General features: G+C 44.8%; 1 protein-coding gene across 1 annotated transcript in view; it reads right to left on the bottom strand.

Moving 5' to 3' along the window:
• The window catches only part of LOC126187970 (voltage-dependent calcium channel subunit alpha-2/delta-3), an 865,148-nt gene that overhangs the window by 326,188 nt on the left and 524,473 nt on the right, over nucleotides 1–14,487 (bottom strand). The gene's annotated exons all lie outside the window — the stretch shown is intronic.

Genomic DNA, 14,487 nt, shown 5'->3' with positions numbered 1-14,487 from the left:
CAAATTACGATGAACATGAAGAAAAGTGAATCTTCAAGTAAAAAGAACGAGAACGCTAACAACTCACTGGCAGACGGCAAATGATGTAAAATAAGTATGAACAGTACATATTTAATGTGTAAATAGACAAATGTAATTTGCAATTTTTGTTTTGGTACTTACTGTAATGGACACATTTATATGTTTAATTTTTTCTTAGATGAATGTATAGGCATTACGATTACATTCTACATAATAGCAGATGGAATAACAGGTCAGACGTTTGAATACTGTCACAGTCACTATTTATTCCCGCCTTATTCTTGTTGACCCTCGTAGAAATATCGAAGACTTTTAATTTATGTATTTACTCTAGATACGAATCACAAAATTTTATACCAGGTTATTAATTTCGGTCAACATTTTTCTAAATGCGCCGAGTTTGCATATGCGAAAGTGACACGTGTAACAGCTACTAGACAATAAATTCAGTTTCAAATAAAAACTGAACTCGCATCTCCTGGGGGACTCCTTTTACTACATAGTAATCATATAAACAATGTGTGTGTGTGTGTGTGTGTGTGTGTGTGTAAACACATAGTTAAAACATATCACTGTGTGTTCACCATAAAGTTAGCTTAAAGTTAATGTAAAAGATGTTCACGTGAATGGTCGACATTTTGCCCTATTTTTCATTGGAAGAGTATAACTGTAAAACGATTAGATCTACATCACAGGGAGAGATCGCAAATATGATCCGTGGAACGTGAAAGTACTAACTATACCAGAATGCATGTTCTGTGGCATTCCCACTGAAAATATAATTTGTCGTAGCTGACACTGGTCAACAAATTTTTCGAACTCTCAACTGCATGACAATTTCTTATTGATTCGTAATGTTTTTGATCTGCTGATTTCAAATCCGAGATTGTTTTTGCTCTCCTTGCTCTGGTTTTCCTGAAATTCGAACTTTTCCATTCCAGCCATTTTCGGTTTGATTAATTATCTACATGTTTATGTTATTAACAGTTTTGTAATACTCTGTCTTTCTTCCTTTCAGATCTGATGTCATTTCAACATAACTATGACCAAACGCCAATGTAATAAACATTCGGACAGTTTCTTTTACATTTGTGGATGCTACACCTATATTCGTCAAGGACGCAATATACATCATTTGTGGAGCAAGGTTATAAAACATACTATGACTTACTCTTGGCGAGCAAGACAAACCATGGGCCCCACATACTGCACGTCACAACTATGAATAAATGCTGCGTGATTGGACGAAAGTGAAGAGTAAGGTTTCACCTATCAGAACCCCATCTCTTGATGAGAACCACCGGATCACACAAGTCACTGCTGTTTTGTATCGCTAATACTAACGCAGTTGGTACGGAAAACGACCATAGCATCCTCTCAGCAATCAGACCTAATATGCACACTGATGAGCTACTACATCCAGTTTTTATAGGATTTACTCCATCTGCAGATACGCATAGGAACAAAAATCTAGAGGCAGGTGAGGGAAGTGACTAATCCCTCAAAATCCTCAATTTCTCATCAGCTTAACCAGTCGGAGCCGAACGACGCTGTGTGTAATTTGGGTCTCTCCAAATTTGCAGCTGAAGTGTTAATCTCTACACTGCAAGAAAAATGTGGACTGAGTGGTAAAAGTGTCGTATTGATGAAAGTGGAATGAAACCTTTCTTTCATATTCCATACAAGAAAATAATATTTGTGTTGCAATAATGTCTCAGGTTTTCTCCTGGAATTAGGGATTACGTTGTACAGTCCAGATGACTGGTGTTTATTTGTAGACAGTTCAAAACGCAGTCTGAAGTGTGTTACACTACACAATGGAAATGTTTAAACACCTGTTACAGTAAGTTATTTTCCTGTATATTTACGAGAAGAGCGTAATGACAAGAAGACTGTGATTAACCTACTAAAATACCAGGAGCATAACTGAATAGTATGGGTGGACCTCAAAATGGTTGTTTGGCAGCTAGGCCAACATAGAGCTTTTAAAAAGTGGCCCTGCTTTCGTTGTATGTGGGACACCGGCTACAAGATAGGCACTGGAACCAGAAGGAGAGGACCATACAAGAGAATCTGCAAACCGGTATGCCAAAGGTTGTGAATGATCCAATTGTCAGTCGAGAAAAACAGTTTTACCTCCAGTCCATATCAAACTGGGTTTGATTGAACAGTTTGTTAAAGCATGAGATAAAGACAGTGAATGTTTCCAACATATAGTCATGGCTCTTCCTGCTTTGCCCCTTGAGAAGATGAAGGTAGGAACGGTTAAACGTCCCCAGATTCGGGCACTTGAACTTGGGAAAGAATTTATCACAAAGATGAACATCAAGGAAAGGGATGCGTGGCTGTCATTCGTGGCGGTAATGGAAAACTTTCTTGATTATAAAAAGCTGTTAACTGTGAAAGTCTCACAGCTGGTACGTTGTCCTCATTTCATGTCCTGGGATGTAATAAGAGCGTCAAACTCCATTTCGTATACAGTCATCTTGACAAATTCCCTGACAACTTAGGAGACGTCATTGACCTGCAAGGCGAACCGTTCCTTGAGGACCTCAAGACAATGGAAGAGCGCTATCAAGGGAGATGGGAGAAACAAATGATGGTAGATTACTGTTGGAGTATTAACCGAGATCTCCATGAAGTACTTCACAAACGGAAGAGTTTGAGACGTAAATTTCTTTCTTAAAAGGATGTGTTAGGTATGTGTTTCAATTTGGACTACCGAATAGATGTAGAATACGTTTCTACTTAATTTCTATTTACTTTAATTGACATCTGGCGACTGCAAAAAAAAAAAAAAAAAAAAAAAAAAAAAAAAAAAAAGATCTGGAGCTTTCAGAAAAACGAACAACCGATAGCAATGCAACAAAAATCTTGTTGACAAGTGTGATTTAGCTAACCCATGAACAGCCGACATTGGAACATTGGAAGACTGAACGGCAATTTGATTGGGGTGACGCGAGAGTATGGCAACAAGGTTGTGGTGTGCGTACTGTAAGACCTTCGGTACACACACCATCAGATTATTTGACTTGTCGCTCTAACGAAGTAGGCGAGTGTCCACAATATGTCTCGTGGTCTTATCGTGGCGTGTTTATCTTCTGCCGTTAGGTCAGACGATAGAAATGCCACTTGCACGCTTAGAGTAGCAGATTGACGGTGGCCAACTTTAAACAGAACTTGATTAATTTTCACACACATTTATTAAAATAATAACAAGCATAAAAATAACTTAACTTGGTTCTGGATGGTATTTACAATTGAAAATCTGAAGTTCCTTTGGTCTTGGTACGTTAATCTTATTCTCACATATCTCTGATACTTGACAAAGTGTCTATACATTTCTCTTCATGGTTATGTACAGGAATATGTTAATCTTATTAGGCGCAGACTGAAACTTGACTATAGATTGGTACAGACAAATGCAGACTGATACAGACTGGTGCAGACAAATGCAGACTGACTAATCGGAGGTCTGTACCCTTGTTATAATACCTCGCGCGTTCATGTATCACTGCGCGAGTGTGATCCGCGAGGAGAAAAGGTTCGACGTTAGCAGTAATCTCATTGGCTGCGTTACATATTAATACGCGGATCGGCAGAAGCAGAATTCAGTCGAGTTCGCGATGCCGAAGAGCGAGGACGATGCGAGCGCGGCCGGGGTAGCCGCCTCGGACGCGCCGGAGTCGGCCGCTGGTCGGTCGGTTGGGCTTGGCCCGCCGGACGCCCCAGCGGCCGCTCCACACAGGACGGATCCCAGGTTGATGACCCAGCCTACGGCACCGGTTCATGACAGGATAGAACGACGATCGACAGGTGCTATTCGACCGCAGAAGACTACACACCGCACGACGAAACCGTATTCGGACGTCGGCCATACATCACATCACGACGGACGCAGCAATGAAGACGACCGCCAGGACTACGCCAGAAGACTCGAAATATGTCGGGAGGAGGACAAAGAAACGCTGAAGGACATACAACGCCTTATCCGCTATTCACGGGAAACGCAAGAGCAGGATAACGACACCTGTCTGGCATCTCTATCTGTGGACTCAGATGTCGAATCACAGCACTCCCACCAAACGGTCGACGACGCGGAGATGGCAGCGGCCTTTCCAGCAGAAAACGACAACGACTCCCCACACGCAGAGGGGGACTTTACGCTCGTACACAACAAACGGCGCAGAAGCAACGCATTAGCCAAGGACTTAGCCAACCCAGCTAAGAGACGAACGGAGATCATCCCCACAACGAACCGATTCGCCCCACTGACACCTCAAGCTGCGCCTCCATCAACCACCAACAAGCCGCAGGCACAAACTTCTAATGCCGCAGAAGCCGTGGACAGAGACAAGAATGTGCTTCGCAAAGTGCCCCCAGTCACAATTTATTACACAAAGGATTACGTTCACCTCAATGAAACGCTCAACGGACTTCTAGAGGGCACCCTTAAAGCTATATACCAAAAGGACCGCATCAAATACCACTTTGAGTCCTTCGAAGACCAAAGGCGTGCAATAAAATACTTCACGAACCACAGCTTCTCCTATTTTACGCATCAAGCACCAGACGACAGGGAACTGAAAGTAGTTGTCAAACGCCTTCCGGCGGAAGTTACCGAAGAACAACTTTACTATGCCCTCAAGGAAAAAGGCTTCAACGTGCTACAAGTCTACCAATTTAAGGAACGCGACGAGAAGACGAAACAATTGATACCGCAACCTGTGTACCGAGTCACCCTCCCATCTGGAAAAGACAGTGACAAGATATATGATGTCAAATACCTGCTCTACACACGAGTGATAATAGAAACCTATAATAGTAAAGAAGGACCAGTCCAGTGCCGACATTGCCAACGTTTCGAGCATACAGCGAACTACTGCAGCATGCCAGCACGCTGCGTCCGCTGCGGTGGATCCCATAAATCATCGAATTGTACCCATCCTAGGCCGGCGCCCCCAAAGTGCGCCAATTGTGAACAAGAACATCCAGCGACCTTCCGTGGCTGCCCAAAATTTCAAGAACTCCTCCGGAAGTATACTAGAAGGACACCAAAGAAGTCGACCCCACAACGGCCTATAATTGCTAAGAACTCGGCCATGGCAGCGATTCCGGCCACCCAACAACAAGCGGCACCTCTCCCTGTGGAAACAATCGCCTCTCGACCACAACCGGCACCCAGAGTGACTCTCCGACAGACAAGACAACAGCGCTCGTACTCCGAAGCAATACGTGCCCATCCACCGACGCCAACACCAGCGGAGACACCATCTGCCTGGTCGACCACTTTTACACCAGCGTTAACAGATATTCTTCAACTACTCACCGCCCTCCAGCAGAAGCTGACGTCTATCCTCTCGCTTGTAGAAAGCGTACTGACAGCTTTTCAAACACCCTAAATGGATAGACGGCATCACACGAGGCATCTTAACTTCTGCATTTGGAATGCCAACGGCCTGAAACTGAAGAAAATAGAATTCACGGACTTCTTACATCGCCACAAGATAGACGTAGCATTTGTCTCCGAAACACATCTCCGCGAGTCAACCGACCTCCGCTTGAGGAACATGCACATCTACCGGACGGACAGACGGGACCAACGGGGTGGAGGGACCGCAGTTCTGATCAAAAAATGTATTCGTCACCACCAAGAACGTTTACCCCCACTCCAGACTTTAGAGGCAACGGCAGTAACAATCCACACGACGCTCGGAAACATTACCTGTATTGCGGCTTACCTTAGCCCAAAGAAGCCTCTCCACCCAGAAGATCTTTACTCCGTTACCGAGGGTTACGACAAGATCCTCCTTGGAGGGGATCTTAATAGTAAACATGTTGCCTGGAATTCCCGTAAGACTAACCCAAAAGGACATATGTTGTTTGCACTGGCTGAGAATTTACATATTTCCGTCCATGGACCACGGGAACCGACGAGGATACCTTACGTCCAGACACAAGACCCTGATGTTCTAGACATCGCCATAATCAAGAACATCAACCCGAATCTCCATCTGCGGACGCTGGATGATCTTTCGTCGGACCACAGACCGTTATTAGGACTCATAGAGAGGGCTACTTTGCAACTCCCACTGCCGACGAGAAGAACTTACGACTGGCAGCAGTTCCAAGCGTACCTCAACAACAATGTGCGACCAACCCAGGTTGTTACTACCAGAGAAGCGACTGATGTGGCAGTCGCAGTACTCACAAAGAAGATTAACAATGCGAAACAACGAGCACTCACGGAGCACCTGCAACCAGAAGTCAATTATGACGAGTTTCCACCACCACTGCAGGAACTTAAGGCAAGGCGCAATCGATTTCGGAAACGATGGGTCCGCTACCGCCATCCGGACGATAGACGGGAGACTCACAGACTAACCCGCGAACTCCGGCGGAAGGTTCAGGACTGGAAGCAACACACGTGGGAACTCAAAATGGACAACTTTCTATTACGCACCAAAGATGAATGGTAAATAGTTAAAAGTCTCAGACAACAACAGCCCCCCAAAAGGGCAATTCGAGGACCCCATGGCCTCTTGTACGACTCACTTGCGCAGGCGGAGCTGTATGCGGATGCATACCAACAACAGATGACTACGCCCCCCACGGAGGATGGAGATGATGCACTCCACCGTGCAGAGGAGGACACAGCGGCGGAATGGGAAGCTATTCGGGACGCCCCGACTACCGCTATGCCCCGGCTGACAACGCCGGAGGAAATTAGGAGGATTATCAAGTATAGCAAACACACCTCACCTGGAGCAGATAGAATCAGCAATACGGAGTTGAAACACCTCCCGAGAATGCCTGTTGTGCTTCTCACCCGGATAGTGAACAGCTGCCTCAGGACTGGATACTTCCCAGAGGCATGGAAGATTGCCAGAATAGTGCCAATACCAAAACCGGGCAAGGATCTCTCACACCCTGACAGCTACAGACCCATAAGTTTACTGCCGACACTGGGAAAGGTACTGGAACGTGTCCTACTGAAACGCATGCTGGATATTCTTGTGGCACACAACATCATCCGGCCGGAGCAGTTCGGCTTCCAGGCGAAGCTATCGGCGGAGTTACAACTACTGCGCATCACGGAATCTATCCAAGACAATTTCAACAAGAAACGACATACTATTGGAGTCTTTCTCGATATAGAGAAGGCTTACGATAAAGTATGGCGACGCAACTTGATCGTCAAGCTCCGACGTACCACTCCCCTACCAGACTGCTATTTAAAACTTCTCGACAATTTTCTTCAGGATCGCAGATTATATGTTCGCATTGATGACAAGAATTCATCAACACGGCCTGTCCTTGAAGGACTTCCACAAGGATCGGTCATCTCTCCACTGCTGTTTAATTTATGTATCAACGACCTCCCGACGGTGCCACATGTTACTGCCAGTTTCTATGCCGACGACACAGCGCTCCTGACTGCAGGCACCAGAATGGACCACCTCGTCACACGGATGCAGCGCCAACTAGATTTAGTGGACCACTGGACCCACATGAACAAAATAACGGTCAACGCAGAGAAAACCAAAGTTATTGTCTTCACACGTCGGAGACCCATCGTCAATGAACGCCTACGGATATCAGACCAGCCACTCCCCTGGGCAACAACTGTAAAATACCTGGGAGTGCATCTGGACGCCAAACTGTTGTATAGTCATCACATTATGGAGAAGAAGACGTCTGGTCTAAAAATGCTGGGAGCTCTCCTCCCATTTCTGAAGAGCTCATACCTCAGCCAACGCACGAAACTCCAGTTGTACCATGCCACAGTCGAACCGTCTATTTTGTATGGATCGACCTCTTGGGGTACTACGTGTGCCACTAACTACAAGAAGTTACAGGTTGTACAAAGCAGATGCCTACGATGGATCACAGGAGCCCAATGGTGGATCCGAAATCATGACATTCATCGAGCCTTAAGCGAATCTTACCTCTCAGACAAGGTCAAGGAGAAGGCACGAACCTTATTTCGGAAGTTGGACATGATACGTGACAGTACACCACAACTCACCACAGTAGGTACGGTAGAACCCTTACGCAACCACAAATATAAAGTACCGAAGGCGATAGTATTTGAGCCTCCGTAAATGATATCCCTACGTACTTCTCCATAATTTAAGGACATATCGTCCTTTAGCACTTCTCCACACGTTTTCAAATACACACAAAAAGCAGCGAGTTAAAGGACCCTTCTGTGTGCCCAAACTAAAGCTGAAAGAAGAATAAATAAATAAAGAGAAAATTTTTACCCCTTCCATTCCCTACAGAAGTAAAAATCAACGAAGTTGATCAGACTTCAGCACCACCACAAAAAAAAAAAGAAAAGAAAGCAGAATTTGGTCCGTCTCTATGACAGCGCCATCTCGTAGTGCGGAGACGGACGAGTGCTGCGCCTGCGCTGTTATGCTTAGCGGGGCGCGCTCTATTGGGAAAGTTGTGTACGCGGTGCTATCCAAAATTTTCGGGACTGATGCTGCCATCTGTTGAAAACCTTACCTTTAGACTAATGGTCACCATCACCCTCGAAGTAGTTCGCATCTGCACATACACACCGGTCCCAGCGCTTCTGCCACTGGTCAAACGTTTCCTGAAGTCCTGTTCTTTGAGGGTGTTTATCACCGCCAGCGATGCTTCTTTAATACTCTGTAGAGTGTCGAACCGACGGCCTTTCAACATGAGTTTCAGTTCTGGGAATAGCGCGCAGTCGCAAGGTGCCAAATCTGGCGAGTATGGTGGATGGGGTACAACCACCATGCTGTTTTTTGCCAAAAAGGTCCTGGTGAGCAAGAACATGACAGGGAACGTTGTCGTGATGCAGCAGTCACTTCCCTTGACGCCAAAGTTTGAGCCGTCGTCGCCGCACGTTTTCACGGATCCGTCGCAAAACGTCACCGTAGTATGCAGAATTCACTGTTTGGTTGAGTGGGACGAATTCTTTGAGCACAATTCCCTTGGTATAAAAGAAAACAATGATCGTGCTCTCCGCTTTGCTCCTCACCTGTCTCGCTTTTTTGGGTGTTGGAGAGCCCAGGCTCTTCCACTGAGACGATTGTTGCATTGTCTCTGGGTCACACCCGTAAATCCAGCTCTCGTCGCCGGTGAAGGTTGGATCATCAGATGGGGTCTGGCGAAGGTCCGTGCACACTTCAACACGCTGTGCCTTCTGATCGGCAGTGAAGATCCTTGGCACAAATTTTGCGGCGACACGATGCACGCCCAATTCATCAGTCAATATTCGTTGACATGTCCCATAACCAATACCCACTTCATCCGCAAGGTCTTGAATAGTTCGCCGTCGTTCCGCACGAACCAATTGTTGAAGTTTGGCAACAATGTCTGGCGTTGTGTGGCTAACGGGCCTTCCAGTGTGATCATCATCTTCGACGTCTGTACGGCCGGCCCTGAACCTAGCATGCCACTCAAACACACGCATGCGGCTCATGCTCAGTCTGCCAAACACTTGTTGAATGATTGTAAAGGTATCCGTAGCACTTTTCCCGAGATTCGCACAGAATTTGATAAACACACGCTGTTCTGTTCGCGGATCCATCGTAAAATCGCCGCACACCAAACACAGAGTATTACGAAAATCACTGTGGACACGCAACACGTCCTCCCAGCTGAATGCCACACCGCACACGAACTCATCACATATGCAGCTCTCACCACCTAGCGGTGCAAAGATCTACTACTCCTATTTCCCAGATGGCACCACCAGTCGCGAAAATTTTGGATTCCACCTCGTATAATGTTCAGTCTTTGCACGAGCTTTCTCAGTGCAACTCTTCATAAGCAATAGTCGAAGTTTGTGAGAACTTCTCACTTTCTAAATATTAGTCACAATAGCGAAAAATGTTTACATCAACTGTATTAGGCATTGAAAGAGTATCTATTAGTAACACATCAAAATCTGTGCTGGACTGAGACTCGAACCACGGTTTCCCGCTTGTAGCAAGCGGTCTCTTTAATCTTTTCGGCTATCCGTGCACACTTCCAGGACGTTCCAAACCTCCATATGACACACTGTCTACGGCCGCTAATGCTCGCAGATTTACCTGGGTTCTCGTAACAGGGTTAATAAGAAACGTGCTCAACGTTAGTATCGTCGTTGTTGCCCGTCTATACTGCAATAAATATCAAATTTCACTTATAAAATCTACTTCTGTGTAAAGATAAATAAAAGCGAACATTTGACTGTTATTTGAGCAATGACTTAAAAATCGGTTTGTACATTACACATCGTTGGCTATTGAAACTGCAACATCGTACAGGCGGCATGCAAACAATCTTGAAATTGGCACGAAGTGTATTGCATGCTTGGATATGTAAATTAGTATTTCAGTGCAACGGCAGAGTGTAGGTAGGAGTAATGCCCTCTACATTCTGTACATAAGGAAAGTTTGCGCAGCGGGTTTCTCATTCTGAAATTTCGCACGAATGTTGGTTGTTTGTGAACAGATCTTTTTATTCTTCATGTAAGAAGGAGAAATATCTACCAGCACTCGTTGGAAACTGACGGTGACACGATCTTGAACTAGCGATATTGCAGTTTACCGGTTCCACAGTATTGCTGCTTGCGCGTGTGGGGATACTAGGAGTGTCATGCTATTATGGAATCTGGGAATCTTTGGATTGAGGGGGAGAGGGGGGGGGGGGGTTCTTGGCATACTCAATGCTGTTCGACGCTATGCAATGGTCTTATGTGACTAGCGCACGAGAGAACAGTCGTACTGTGCGCTCCGCCGTGCAGGATCGTGTAGCCTCATCAACTACCTTGAGTGAGGTAATGTTTTGTTAGCAACAAGACAAGTATCCTTAGGGACAGCAGAGCGGCGAACACTGTTGCAGCTCCCCTTGACACGACAGCAGGAGCATCGATAATGCACCTCCGAAGGCAACGCTAAAGACACAGCAGTGGCACCATGCCGTCTTTTCAGACGAATCCCAGTTTTGCGTACAGCATCAAGGTAGTCGTATACATGTGTAGAGGCTCCAGGCAGAATGCTTACGGTCAGAATGCAATAGTTATCCTCTTACAGGATGTCCCAGGAGGAATGGTCAGTATTCAGGGATATGACAGGCACGATCGTTTGAAGCAAAACGCTCCATGTGGAGATAGGCCCTAGTCCCAGTAGTTTCGGAGGCTTCTGTGTTATTCATTACAATATCAGGTTTATACACGTTCACACATACAGCAGTCAGTAAGCAGTTAGTAAACATTACAACATGCATCTTGGGTATTAATAACCGTTTCAGCTGTATTTAGGCCTTTATTACTGGATGACAACCGGTTTCGTGCCACTAAAAGCCACTTCTTCAGGTGAACATATGATTAAAACATCAGAGAGGAAAAGTTCGGAATCTTTTTACTCAACATTCGTTGTCCATCAAAACAAAACACGCTAAGAGCCGGTATGTCATGGATTAAAAACTGACAGCTTCCAGTATAGTGGATGGGTCCAAAACAAATCGTACCATAGTGATTTATTGGTAAGAAGATCAATAAATAGATCACTACGGTACGATTTGTTTTGACCCATCCAAAAATGGAATCTGGCAGTTTTTAATCTATGGTATACCGTCTTTTAGCGGTGTTTTGTTTTCATGGACAACGAATATTGGGTAAGAAGATTTCGAGGTTTTCCTATCTGATGTTTTAATCACATGTTCATCTGACGATGTGGCTTTTAGTGGCACGAAACCGGTTATGATCCAGTAATAAAAGACTGAATACAGCTGAAGCGGTTGTATATACCCAAAGTTGCCCAACCTACAAGGTTGTCTGCAATTACAACATGCGTTTTACAAAGTATCAGTTGAAAATATTAGTTGAAAAATAAGTGTTTTTAACGTGTTCGTCGTACACTGATACGTGCAGAAAGTCGCCAAAGGGTGCTATTAGCACTAAGTTGCAGCACTTGAACAGTATGTTGCTGTTCCTGAACAGGTTCTTGAACTACGCGTCCAGAAGAAAAATGGCATCTTTGAAGATACCTGCCCACGCAATGTGCCGAAAATTCTGGTAAACACTGTGCGACGGTATTTTTCGACAGCAGCAGGAGCACTAACATCGCGAAAGCCGTAAATGTACACCGTATGTACATGTTCTTCATTAACGTAGCTGCGTGGCGTTTTATACAGCGCTTGTACAAGCGCAGTTAACCGATGCTTCTATCTGATACACTCTCAGTTCCTCGCACTATCTCACTCACAATACACCATGGACAACTACGCCCAAAGGGTTAGTTCAGTGGTAGAGATTGAAAGCAACAAGATATGTTGGGGTAGAATAAAATGTCAAAGAGAATGGCTGGTAAGACAGATACGTGAGTGCCACTATCCTAAAAAGAAATTTATATTAAATATGCTCTATCTCGAAAACCATTCAGAACTGGACACTTGTTTATATGAAGTGTGTTGTTTGGAATGAGCGTTCCTGGCACATTCATGAATATTGGCCATTAGTGTGTGCGTGTGTGTGCGTGTGTGTGCGTGCGTGTGTGTGTGTGTGTGTGTGTGTGTGTGTGTGTGTGTGTGTGTGCGTGTGTGTGTGCGTGTGTGTGTGTGTGTGTGTGTGTGTGTGTGTGTGTGTGTAGGTGTGTGTGTGTGTGTGTTTGTGTGTGAATGCCTAAGGGACAAAACTGCTGATGTCATCTGTCCCTAGACTTACACACTACTCAAACTTACTCAAATCGCGCGGCCACTTCGTCTGGCTGTTCGCCATTACTCCTCGGACAGACTGTATAGCACCTGGCGTGATGGTACGGAATGCCAGCGGCCACACAACACGATCAGCGTTTCTTCGCAAATCCAGTAGTTTCAACGGCAGCCATTACATTCCTGACATGCAAAAGGTGGGCAGCTATGCTCTATCATACACTTCTCCATGACACCTTTCAACAAGATAACGGAAGACCGTACGTTGCTGTCCTAACTTACTTCGGTATAGAGGTTCCATTGTTGCCCCGGATAGCTTATTGTTAAGATCTCTCACCAATTTGGTCATGGGTTACCGAGAGTTACACGACCACTTGCCAGCCGCCACGGCTGATGAACTCCAGCATAGAGTTGAGCTTGGGGGTAATGAGCTATATCTGTCATCCAAGTTCAGTTCGACCTTATTCCCAGCTGGGTTATAGCTGTTGTTGCAGTCAGATGTGGCGGCTCTCGATATTAAATTTCTCACCTTGTATGCCCTCAAATCGTCTACAAATTTAATTATTTAATCTCCCCGCTGCACTATAATGCCCAATAAGAAAATTTTTTATTTGATATGCTTCCTTGTGTTGCAATTTTAATGGCCAACAACATAATAACTAACATTTCATTTCAGCTATTAGAAAAAGTCTTAAAAATTAGTTTGTACACTCTGCGAAGCTGATAACTCCATGTTCAAGCACCAGGTGACACCAATGAAATCTTTTAACCTTACAAGGGGAACACATCGGAGGTCGCTAGCAGGGTGATGAAAGGATGAAAACAAAGGGGTACGTAGTTGGGCTTAGGTGCCAACACGCAACTGCCTTCGAGAAAATGTCGGTCAAAGTTTCGACGCGTCTTCATCAGGCTATTCGTGGAGAGTAAAACAAGTGCGTGGTTATCGCCGTGGCTGAGAGCACAGTTTCGAAATTTCGCGCCCCATGTCCAAATCCAGTATTGTGTTTATTTTTTCTTTTGTTGTCGCGGAAGTATGTGACAGTAGTATGTGACAATCATTTTATAACATCGAGGAAAACAATGGAATTAATGGCGAAAGAAGTAAAGATTTCAAATTTTATTTAAAAGAAAAGATTTTATCATCATAACTGACACGGATCAACACTTTCCAGAAAAGTGCTACCAACAGTTTTCGTTTGTCTTAAAGAACTTAGTGACAAATTTGGCCCTCAAGTCCATCAAGACGTATATTATTTAATCGGACGACATCAGAATGTGCACGCAACAGCCGCAAAACCTGGAAAAGTCAATTAAGAAACTTATCATCAGTTTCTGGACAACGTTTCGCGACCTTCCGTAAAACTGGAGCTCTTTCTGTACTTATTGACTCTTGGGATGGGCAAGGCGATCCATGATTGTACAATGGGCTGTTTGTTGATGAAACTGGAATATCGACATGTTCATCAAAAGTAATTCCGCCAAAGTGTATGCATTTACGTAAACCCTACGACATGTATTTTTACTAATAAGTGACAAGCTGCATTCGCCGATTACAGAAGCGACGTCCCTATTCCATTGCACAGCAAAGGGAAATCACAAGTAGAATTAAAATACGCACCTTGACCTATGCGGGCTCCAGCTTTCGAGAAAAAGCTTCGACATACGTGATTTACCGCGAAATGAGAACCTAATCGCGATGTTGTTTTCCAAAATACATTTCCACAAAAAAATGTGGCTGTGGTATATGTGCCTTACCACATTGCTCTCGGTGCTCCGATTTTGTATATTTTC

The sequence above is a fragment of the Schistocerca cancellata genome, chromosome 5 (genome assembly GCF_023864275.1).
Source record: "Schistocerca cancellata isolate TAMUIC-IGC-003103 chromosome 5, iqSchCanc2.1, whole genome shotgun sequence".
Lineage (NCBI taxonomy): Eukaryota > Metazoa > Arthropoda > Insecta > Orthoptera > Acrididae > Schistocerca > Schistocerca cancellata.
This window is presented reverse-complemented; position numbering and strand designations above follow the sequence as displayed.